At 54.8% G+C, this 10320-nt stretch overlaps 1 long non-coding RNA gene across 1 annotated transcript; it reads left to right on the top strand.

Annotated features, from left to right (window-relative positions):
* Nucleotides 1-852: 852 nt before the first annotated feature.
* Nucleotides 853-6770, top strand: LOC112965142. Its single transcript, XR_003253180.1, has 3 exons — nucleotides 853-2967; nucleotides 4135-4346; nucleotides 6362-6770. It is a non-coding gene; the product is annotated as an uncharacterized LOC112965142 (long non-coding RNA).
* The last annotated feature ends 3550 nt before the right edge of the window (nucleotides 6771-10320 follow it).

Below are 10320 nucleotides of genomic sequence, written 5' to 3'. Positions count from 1 at the left end.
TCAATTTGGAAGCTAAAAATTGCTGAACCAGCAAGGACCTGCCAGCCAAAACCCACAAAACCTCTAATTGAATTTTAAAAGAAAACTACCTACATCTAAAGAGCAGGTTTATCCCTGCGCACAGAAGGCCTTTTCTGTGAACATCTCAAGCAAGCTGCAAGGGGAAAACAAGCACGGTAACTAAGCCATCTCCTTCCAGAGCTGCCGCAATGCCGGGCGGCCTTTTGCTAAACTCTGGAGCCGCTTTCCCCGGCCCGATGCAGCCCTGCCGCCGAGGCTTCGGCTTTGGCTGTTCAAYGAGCTCCTTCGCGGAGGACGGAGCGGCTCGGAGGGGTCCCGCGGTCCGTCTCTTGCGGGGCAGGGGAGGGAGCCCGGCGGGCGCAGGAGCCTCGCTTCAGCGGCGAGGCGGAGGTCTCCGGCGTCGCCGGGCCGCTGCCYACGCGCCCCGACGGCTTTAGAGCGGCCGGGGGGCCGCGGCTGCCCGCCGGCTGGCACTGCTATTCGCAGCCTGGCTTTTCGCACGGAGAGCAGCGCTCCAGGCGCCGAAGTCTCGAGGCGAGACGCCAGCCGCGTGGTGTCTCGCCCAGAGCCGCGCCGCATGCCGCGCTCTTCGCCGCTCGCTGCGCCGTGCCGCGCTGCACCACGGGGCGGGCGGCCGCCCGGACGCTCCCGGCCTCCCCCGGGTTCGATCCGAGGCCTCTCCGCGCCGGGCTGCCCCGGCTGCCRCCGGCGCTGGTGTCAACGGGGAGCGGGTCCCGCCGCCGGGGACTCCACGCCCGGCACCTGCGCAGAGGCGTCCCGCGCGGGGCAGCCGCCAGGGCGGCTCTGCGCCGCCGGCACGGGCCTCCCCCACCCGCCGCGGCCCCCCGGCCGAGCCCGCGGCGCGGTTTTAGCGCCCGCAGCTAATCTCCCAGGACAGGAACAAAGTCTGCGCTGTCTCGACCGGTTGCCATGGAGAAGGCTGTAATGGTATTAGGAAGAGCAGCAAAATCATAAAAAAGCTTCTAAACCTATTTAAACTGCTATGAATCATTAGCTTTACCCAGCGGCCAGCCCGTGCCCGTGGCCGCTCGGGGCTGTTCCCTCCCCAGGCACCGGCGCTGGCCGGGCACCTCCCGCGCCTCGGCGGAGCCGATCCCCCCAAGCGGAGCCGAGGCCCCCAAGCAAGGGGGGAAGCGGCTCTGGTCCGCCGAGGCGTGTTAGTCCTGCGGAGTCACTAATGACAGGCAGGCACCCGGGAAAAGAGGGAGCCCCGCTCCCAGCAAGGCCACCGTCCGCGGGGTCCCAGTGGAGGGCTGCTAAACCAAGAACGGTTAGGAACCATTTCCCTACGCCATCCGTGCTGTCCCGTAAGGCAGGGTGAGAGCGCGGAGTAAGGAACAGCTGAACTATGCAGCTTGTGCCTAATTTGGGAACACAGGATTCCTGGCTCCAGGACTAGTTCTCGTGCTACCTCTTGGAATGGTTTTAGGGAGCAATTTGTCATTAATTGTCAAATCTGCGCAGGGAATCGCATCCAAAGGACTAGGTCTGTTTTGAGAGGCTGCGTGATGTTGCACCTCAGGCTCCTGCTGCTGCTCTCTGTGGCCTTTCTCTAAATACACCGGCTGTCAGCTGCCAGGTTTAGAAGTGACTTACAACGCTAAAGACTGGCCATCACGCAGTCCCCTGAATTTGGGCTCGTGCCTCGCTCTCTGCTCCGTCCCCAGCTGCTCGGACTGGCCGAGCCGGGGAGGCCGGAGGGGAGGGAACTGGCACTGGGGGCTCTGTTCGAGCGGATCCCCCCGATGGGAAATCCCCTTGGCGCGTTTGCCGGTGTTCCTGCCCGTGCGCGGGGAGTGCGGCAGGGCACCCCGGCCTGCGCTCTGCCTAGCAGGCGACTTCTGCTGCGTCCCCAAAGGGCTGCTTGGCCGGTTCCTCCGTGCTGCCGCGGGGTGCTCAGGGGAAAACATGTCCTGCTCGCTCCTGGCTGCAGGCATGAAACTTCCTCCCCTTGCACACCCATCGCTCCTGCTCTGAACCGCCTCAGCCGTAGACAAGTAAATGCTGGTGAGGTCCCAACACTCGGCTCTCCCAGCAGATTCACAGAGGTTGGCAGGACCTCTCTGAGGTCTCTGGTCCATCCCACCTCAAAGCCTGGCCACCTAGAGCAGGTGTCTCAGGGCCATGTCCAGGCACGGTTTGAATATCTCTGGGGATGGAGATTCTCTATCCCTTTCCCAGTGTTTGACCACCCTCGCAGTAACTTTCTTTTGCTTGTATCTAATGGCAATTTCCCATGCTCCAGCCTGTCCCTGCAGCCTCTTGTCCTCCCACTGTGCATCTTCAGGAAGAGTCCAGCTCTGTTTTCTCCAGCCTCCCACAAGGTAGTCATGAGGAGCGGTAAGATCCCCTGAGCCTTCTCTTCTCCAGGCTGAACAAACCCAGCTCTCAGCCTCTGCCCATACATCACGTTTCCCAGGTCCCTGACCACCTTGGGGGCCTCTGCTGGACTTGCTCCAGTCTGTCACTGTCTATCATGTCCTGAGGAGCTCAGACTGGACAGTGCCAGGTTTGGTCTTACAAGTGCGGAACAGAGGGGAAGGATCACTTCTCTCGCCCGGCTGGCTACGCTCGTGATAACAGAGCTCAGGATGCTGTTGGCCGCCTTTGCTGCAAGGGCACACTGCTGGCTCCTGCTCAGCAAGTCCACCAGGACCCCCAGCGCTTTTTCTGCAAAGCTGATGCGATGCACAAGCACTGTCACGGCTCCCATTTGGGGGAGCACTCCCAGGGGACGTCTCTTGTACCGCTCATAAGTACAGAACATCGACAAACAGCTTTCAGTTGGTCCCATCCCCCTCTGCACCCGTAATCACCCTGGAAGCCAGGGAAGGATTTTGCGTACGGGCTTTTCTTTCATCGCGCAGTGGAGACGGCTGGCGGAAAACAGCCAGGGAGAGAAGAAAGACACCCAATCCCTCACAGGTCTGTAACCAGTCTAGATTTAATACTCCACAAATATTAGTGGCTCCAGCTTCCTGAGACCTGGAAGGAGAAAGGCCAGTGAAAGTCATTCACAAACCGCATCGGCCGCCCTGCTTCTTCCAGGCGCACGGAGAGGCAGCCCGCAGGCGCCTGCAGCGTGGCTGCCGCGGGCACTAGCTGCGCGGGGACGCCCGCGCCGCTGCACGCAGCCCCGCGGCCGAACAGAGGCCACGCTTCCCACCGGGGCGCTTCTCTCCTGAGGCCCTCAAGGGGTTTGTTAGCCTATTTTACAGTGATGAAACTGAGAAGCCTGTACAGCTTAACGGCTCAGCTTAGTTGAAGCCTGTGTTTTGAGTTGTGACCCAACACTAACGCCAGCACCGCCTGAGACAAGGTGGGCTGCAAAATCCAAAGTGCGGAGCCTGAGGCTGCATCATTCTTGGCTGGGGGATATGGCCGTCAAACAGTCCTCCTGGAGGTGGCCCTGCCAGCTCAAAGGCTTCCTTTTGGGAAAAGCCCGATTGGCACCAGAGAGGTGCTCACTATGCTGACCCGCTGCCAGAACTTCCCTGCCAGCCCAGATTGGTGCCTTCCTGAAACTACCCTCTCACATGCCTGTGCACAATAAATTAGTGTAACTAGAAAAACAGGAAATCTTCCCCTGAAATGAACCTTCTCTAGAGAGGGGAGAAATTACATTAAGTCCATAGAAATCACCACAGAATTGCTATTAATTGAGGTGGGCTGTGGACCCAGTATGGGAGGGGAACAACACCCGTCCTCATGCTAAGAACAGGGATGCGAATTGATCTGCCAGTCCCAAAAGCTGGGAATCACAAACCAGAGCTCTGAACTATCGGTTCACACTATTCCTGGGAAACAACAGAGTTAGGAAGTTACTGCAGCACAGTAACAACTGGTGTGTGACCACAACTCCTTGTGTTCGGGACTCCAGGTGACTGTAGGAACAAGACAGTGTCTCCCAGGGAGGTTGGCTAAATGCTGTCCATGTGCTGGGGAGTGTGAGAGGGGGCAGCTGGGCTCGCAGCAAGATCAGTGTCCTGCTGGCTGAGTCCTGCAGGGGAGGGAAAAGCAGGGGGTGAGTCAGTGCCTCTACATTTCCATGCCGAGTCCTCAGTTCCGTTTGTCCTCCTGTCCTCTCTTCAGGATGCTGCAGCAGCAACAGTGCGTTGGGTTCTCTGATGAACAAGAGAGACAGGAGTCACCGCTCACACCTTCCACGGCTGCTTCCCACCGTGATGTGGAGGAGTGGGAAAGGGCGCCCGCGTGGAGAAGATGTGCAAGGTGCCCATGCGAAGGGCCAGATCCCAGACCTGTCTGTGCCACCTAGCCCAGCTGGCCTCTGGGCTTGCTTTGGGGTAAGTTCAGCATGGGTCTGGTCTCCAGAATGAGCTTCATCTCTTCCCAGGGCGTAGGAATCTGCGTTCCCTGCCACCCTTGATACACAGAGCAGTTATAGCCTGTGCTCTGCCTGCTTGTGGGCTCCTACTGACCAAGACGCCTTGAGCCCAGTGCGTGAAACATCTGCAGCTCTTTGCTTTCACAGACTAGAGGTGGCCGAGGCAGGGTTGGCTCTCTGTGTTGCTTGACCTGCTGGTAAAACCTCTGCTGGTATTTCAACATGGCACCCTGCAGGGTCTGAGTCATCCTCCTCCCAGCCTCAGAGCCATGCTAGTGACTTGGTGGCTGTGGGAAGGTATTTCCCCTTCCAAGAGGGGCCCTTCTTGGGAAGCCAAGAAGGGAGCTGTTTCCAAGGCAAAAAGTTGTGATTCTCTGGAAACTGGGCCCAAAATAAAAGTCGGGCCCCTACAGAAACATTTATCTGTTCAGGTCCCCTCCCTGGGGCTCTGCTCTGTCACACAAATCATTGAGAAAATGTAATTTATCACCAATGAGAGATGAATAATTAAGTGCTCCAAACCCACAGATCAGCTAATCACAACTTCTTAGTCTTCTAACACTATTCCCCATCCTCTCTCCAAAGAATTGCCACAAAGAAGTCAACACTTAAGGAATGACTCAGAGCTAGCTACTCCTATCGCATTTCTGTATGTCGTCTTCAGTTATGAACTGGCACAGCGCTAATCTGTACTAAGTCCTGGGGGAAGGGGGAATGTGACATGGATGGCGTTTTTACAGCTGAATTAGAAAGTATTTTTAGAAAATCTTGCCAAATATTTTCTATGTCTGGAGAATAACATCTCCTGTTGTCAGGGAAACTGGTGCTGGTGCTGGTTACACTAAGCTAAAAATGTGAAAATGTATTAGTGTGTTCACACACTTTGTGTTACGTGATTATGGGATATCTGGGCTATGAACCCCCTTAGTTTCTGTCCAAAGAGAGCCAGGATTTATGATGGTTCCAGTTGATTGGATTGACCCTTCTGTGGGAGCCATCGAGGGCAGAAAGAGTCAGTCAGGCCTTCCAAATAATGAGTCACGCACCGAATTATGAACTCTTGCAAAGTTTCATTGCCTGGATGCCCCTTGCAATGAACTGTAGGAATTGAGGGCAGGTTAGAAACAGGTGAAAATGTGTCCTGGAGCTCCAGGACAATGGACCCTGACATGTTTAGCCGTTAGCTTTGGACTCATGGGTCTTGCTGGAAACAAGTAATCCCCATCAGAGTGAAAAGCAACAGGAGAGGCAGGACTCCAGGGCCTTTCTGCTGACTTACCCCTTGGGCTGGCTGCATCCACTTCGGAGTAGGGCGGAGGTGCCTCTGGTGGGCCGGGATAAGGCGGTGGCCAGCATGGCAACATGCCGAAGGGACCTGCCAGGGGAGACTCTTCTCACTGCTCCAGGTGTGGAAAGCCCAGCCACCCCCCTTCAAACCACTCCTTGCTATGGGAATGCCCTTTGGAGGCAGCGGGAAGCCTTAGCTTGACTCCTCCAAGCTCCAAAGGAAGGCTTTGCTCGTCTCCTCTGCCAACCTCTTCCAAAAGAGTTGGGCATCAACATTTTGGGCATCTGTGTTTCACCTCAGAAAAGCACCAAGGATTGGGAACATACGCTGAGCAGGGGGTGCAGACGGGTGGGCATAGCTGAAGATGGAGGCGGTCGGATATTGCTGCAGGTTCACAGCCTCTCGCAGTGTGTCTGTTTTAGAAACGGGGGGGGAAAAAAAGAAAGCATGCTAGTACAAGTGACCTTGGTGTTCTGGAGCTTGTGCTGTTCTCTTGGGGACCTCAAAGCACTCTTCAGGAACTAAGCTGCCTCCTGGAGTGGGGAGCAAGGTCCCAGCGGGGATGAAGGCAGGGAATGGGACATGCTCCACAGCAGGAGCTGGGTGGAGAGGGGCTGGGCCCAGGCAAGCCTGAGGCTTTTCTGCTGGTCCCAGCTCACTGCAGAATTTCACCTTTCCCTCCCCAGGGTTCAGGCTGAGAAGTGAGCTAGGATTCACATATGAGCGTGCCTGAAGCTGCCACACAAAAGGCAAGAGAAGCTGGGGAAGTGACTGGGGAAATGCTGCGGGCAGGAAGGGGGCTCGTATGTTAAGAGAACACGTTTGCATCAGGTGAACAGGCCAAATCACCAATACAGCTGCTGAATGTCTAGTCTGGCTGCCACTACCATGAATCCTTGAGCTAAGAAATTCCTCCATATTAAAATGGCCTTTCCCAAGTAATTTACATCTTATCTTCCTTATTTCCATCCCACCCCACTGGTACTCGCTGTCTGCCCATGTTTCTGTTAATCCTAGCCCCTATCTATTATGCTAAATCATTTTTCACTTGAAAAGTCCTGCATTACTTGAGATAGGGATCTATTGTTGGAGGCTTAACAAAAGGTTTCAACAGCTGTTAGCAAAGTTTCTAATTGTCATTTCCGAGTGTCAGATCTGTCTTGTACATCCACTGGTGTAATTACAGAGCACTAAACATCACGTTTGTTCAGAGAGCTGGGAAATGTGGCTGATGTTCCAGTTGCTCCTGGGAATGTTAATTACCTTGTTGGTGTCCTACACATCCCATGTGAAACCGTGTCACCTCCGCTGCCCTGGCTTGGCTGGTTTGACCAGGACAGATAATGACTTTCCTGAGACATGACTCACTTTCAAAGGGACACGGGCCACCACCAGAGATACAGATGGAAAATTTCTCAAAAATTTCTAAAGTTGGGTCCCAGGGTGGAATGGGGAAACCCTGCAAATATCAGCAGGATTGTTGGAGCATGTGGGGACAAAGAAAGGAGGGAGAACCTGTCCCAAAAGTGAGTATCACTCAGAACAAATCTGCGAGCAGGGCCTGGGAAGTGAATAAAGGTGTGGGGAGAGTTCTGCATTACAAGATCTGCAAAACTTCAGAGCAACTTCTTCCCCAGCCCTTAGCCTATCTGTAAAATAGAGGCAGCAGCCAAGTGTGGGGAAGGCGGGAGGAATTGCAGGTGTTCGTGCCACGCACAGGAGTCTGGCTGAGTCACAGCGCTGTGGGGAGGTGGGTGCTGAGGTTGGCCTGTGCCTCGTTAGCTCTTGGGTGTTTTCTCTTTCTCTGGACCTGGCCCGGCCGTGTCATACAAAGAATGGGAGCGGAGAGGCTTATCCCAGTCTGATATAGCTGCCCTGTCTAACTGATGCTGAGAGAGATGTCTTCCCTAGAGAGCGAACATGGAGGCTCTGTCTTTGGGCCCAGGGTGCTGCTGGACCAGCATAGCCAAACCTACCCTAAGCCCTCACGCTGGTGGCAGGGGGCCTGGCAGATCACCCCACGCGTATCTGTGCTTTTGTGCTGTACCTTCCCTCCACCCTCTGACTGCTCTGCCTTCTCGGCCCCAAGGCAGTGTGCGCCCACTGCGCGTTAGGGTGCCTTATTGGCGTCACCCGGGTTCCCCAGGATTGCCTGGGTAACAGGGTAGGTATAATGGGAGTAAAGGTATTTGCCACATTTCCTGCAAGCTCTTTAGAACTGGATATAGGCTTCCTACTAGTGTATTTTATAACCAGCTCTGTAGCCACATAGTTTAAAGTTAGCTACATAGCTAACTTCTGTCCGACATGACACAGAGCAGGAGGAAACAGTCCGGTCATCAGGAAACTCACCTGATGAGCGCAGGTCTTGGATCAGGCTCAGGCAGGCGTTAGCTCCATAGAAGAAGATGAATTTGAAGGTTAAAACTCCATGGATGGAAGCTAAGCAGGTGAGACAGAAATAAGAATGTGATGGAGTCAGTGGAGGGACCGCACACCTTCCTCATGCCAGAGATTGCACTTTTATTACTCCCTGCTCTGTTGATTTGCCTGCTCCCATACTCTTCCCTGCCTGGCTTTTCCTTGGCTTTCATTCCACAGGCATGAGTGCAACACCCAGTCAACGCCTGTGAAGCAATTAAACCTCATCCTGTCCCAAATTAGCAAGTGGAGCAAGGGGACATCCTTAAGCTTTTTTGCCTTCTTCTGTCATGTGCCAGGATGGACATGCCTGGAACAAGCCAGTGAAGGACAGGGAGCCTAAGATCCTGGGTCCAGCTCACCCTTGGAACAAGTTATTGGTTACTGGTGAAAGGTTCCTCTCACTGCGGTTAGATGTTTAGTTGCAGGTTGTCTCAGCTTAAGTTACAGTCCTTCCTTTACAGTCACAGGAAAATGCCCCTCCAGAGCGAGAGTCAGCAGATCTGTTAAATTCCTGCCTATCAGCCAGGACTCACCCTCTGAAGCTGCTGTTTGTCTCCCTTGACTATGAAGGAAGCTTGGGAACTGCCTGGATTGAGACACTGGCCTTTATCACAGCAGTTAGGAAAATGCATCCCACTTTTAATGACATATTGGGGGTGGAGGCAGATGTTCTTTAGATGATTTTAATGATCTGTTGGGGGTTAGGCAGATGAGGGAACTCTCCCCAAATGAGCTGTGGCTTAAGGGTTTGTACCAAAGGACTTGGGAGGGCGTATTTTCATTGAAAGTGTATGAATATCCCAGTGATTTATCCCAGCCTTGCCTCCCTGTTCATACAGAAGAAGGTAATAGGCAAGTGTAACAGAAGCAACACCCACCCACCTATTTCTGATGAATAATCAAAATCCCCTTTCCCTGTTTAAAGTTTCATCTGATTGAGATAAATGAGATCTTCCCAGGGTCAGAACACCTGTTTGGGGGACCCTTTGGGGTCACAAAAGCAAACCCACACCATCTGCCAACTTTGAGACCCAGTGACCCACAGCAGTGCCTGGCTGGAGTGTGAAGAGGTGCAACACATACTAATGGTCCCTTTGATGTGCTGCTGCTTGGTGTTCGGCTCCTCCCCAATCGCACAGGCCCCCAGGAGCTGAAGTGGAAATCGGATGGTGGTAGAGCCCTTGGCCTTGTGGTGGAATATTATCTAGAGGAACAGAAAGAGAAATCTTCCAAAATGTTTGTTGTTGTGAGCACAGTTGCTTGCGGAGGGAGAGGGGAAGGCTCAGAGGACTTGCTAACAGCACTGGAGGTGGTGAACAGGGGACAGCTAGGCAGTTCAGGACAGTACCAGCTATCATGCCCTCCTGCTGCACTTGGCTCCCTTCTCCAGGGCTCATACTGACCACTAGGACCATGGCAAGGACAGACCAGGATCCCTGACTCTATCTTTGCCCTGCCACCATTGAAAGAAATGAAGAAATGGGAGGTGGGGATGGTGATTTCAGAGCTGCTGTCTGATACCATGTACTGTCCTCCAGCAGGAGCTCTGCCTACTCATGGGCCATGCTCTCATCAGGATGGAGGAGACCTGTCTCCTTGCAGCTTGTCTCTCTAAGGGCCCCACATTCCCATACATTTTGTGGCGTAGGGATGGGAAGAAGGGAGAGCAAAGGGTGCTGTTGCATCCCCCCCGGCGATTAGTATTGCAGGCTGGGGGAATGGCTTATCTTTAACGGTAGGCACCAAGGCAGCCGAGAAGGCACAAAAGTGTTTGTGAGATGCCTATCTTGTCTCTCCAGCCTCCCTAGCTGCAAAACTTTCTTTTCTATACCTGCTTTCACTAAGCTTTAGTAAGCAACTACAGACAGCTCCTGCAGCGGCCACTTAGCATCCTCAGCACCTACCCACAGAGCGGCTTCACCTGACATCCTCCCCTGCCCTCCCCCCCTACGCCTCCCCCAGGGACGGCGCGGTGGGGAGGCAGCGAGGAGACGCTACAGCACGCGGGGAGCCGACGCCAGCGTCGACGCCGCTGCGGCTGGAGAGCCTCACCTTGTACTGCGTCAGGTAGAGCAGGCCCCTCCTGGCCCCTCGCAGCTCCTCCGGGAAGTCCGTGGCCCCCTCCAGCACCAGCAGCACGTTACTGAAGTGGGCGAGAACCCTGCAGCACCGGCGGGGGGGGGGTCAGCGGCCCAACGCGGAGAAGACGGCGGAGAGGACG

Source organism: Apteryx rowi, unplaced genomic scaffold (genome assembly GCF_003343035.1).
Source record: "Apteryx rowi isolate R43461 unplaced genomic scaffold, aptRow1 scaffold_202, whole genome shotgun sequence".
In the NCBI taxonomy this organism is placed as follows: Eukaryota; Metazoa; Chordata; class Aves; order Apterygiformes; family Apterygidae; genus Apteryx; species Apteryx rowi.
This window is presented reverse-complemented; position numbering and strand designations above follow the sequence as displayed.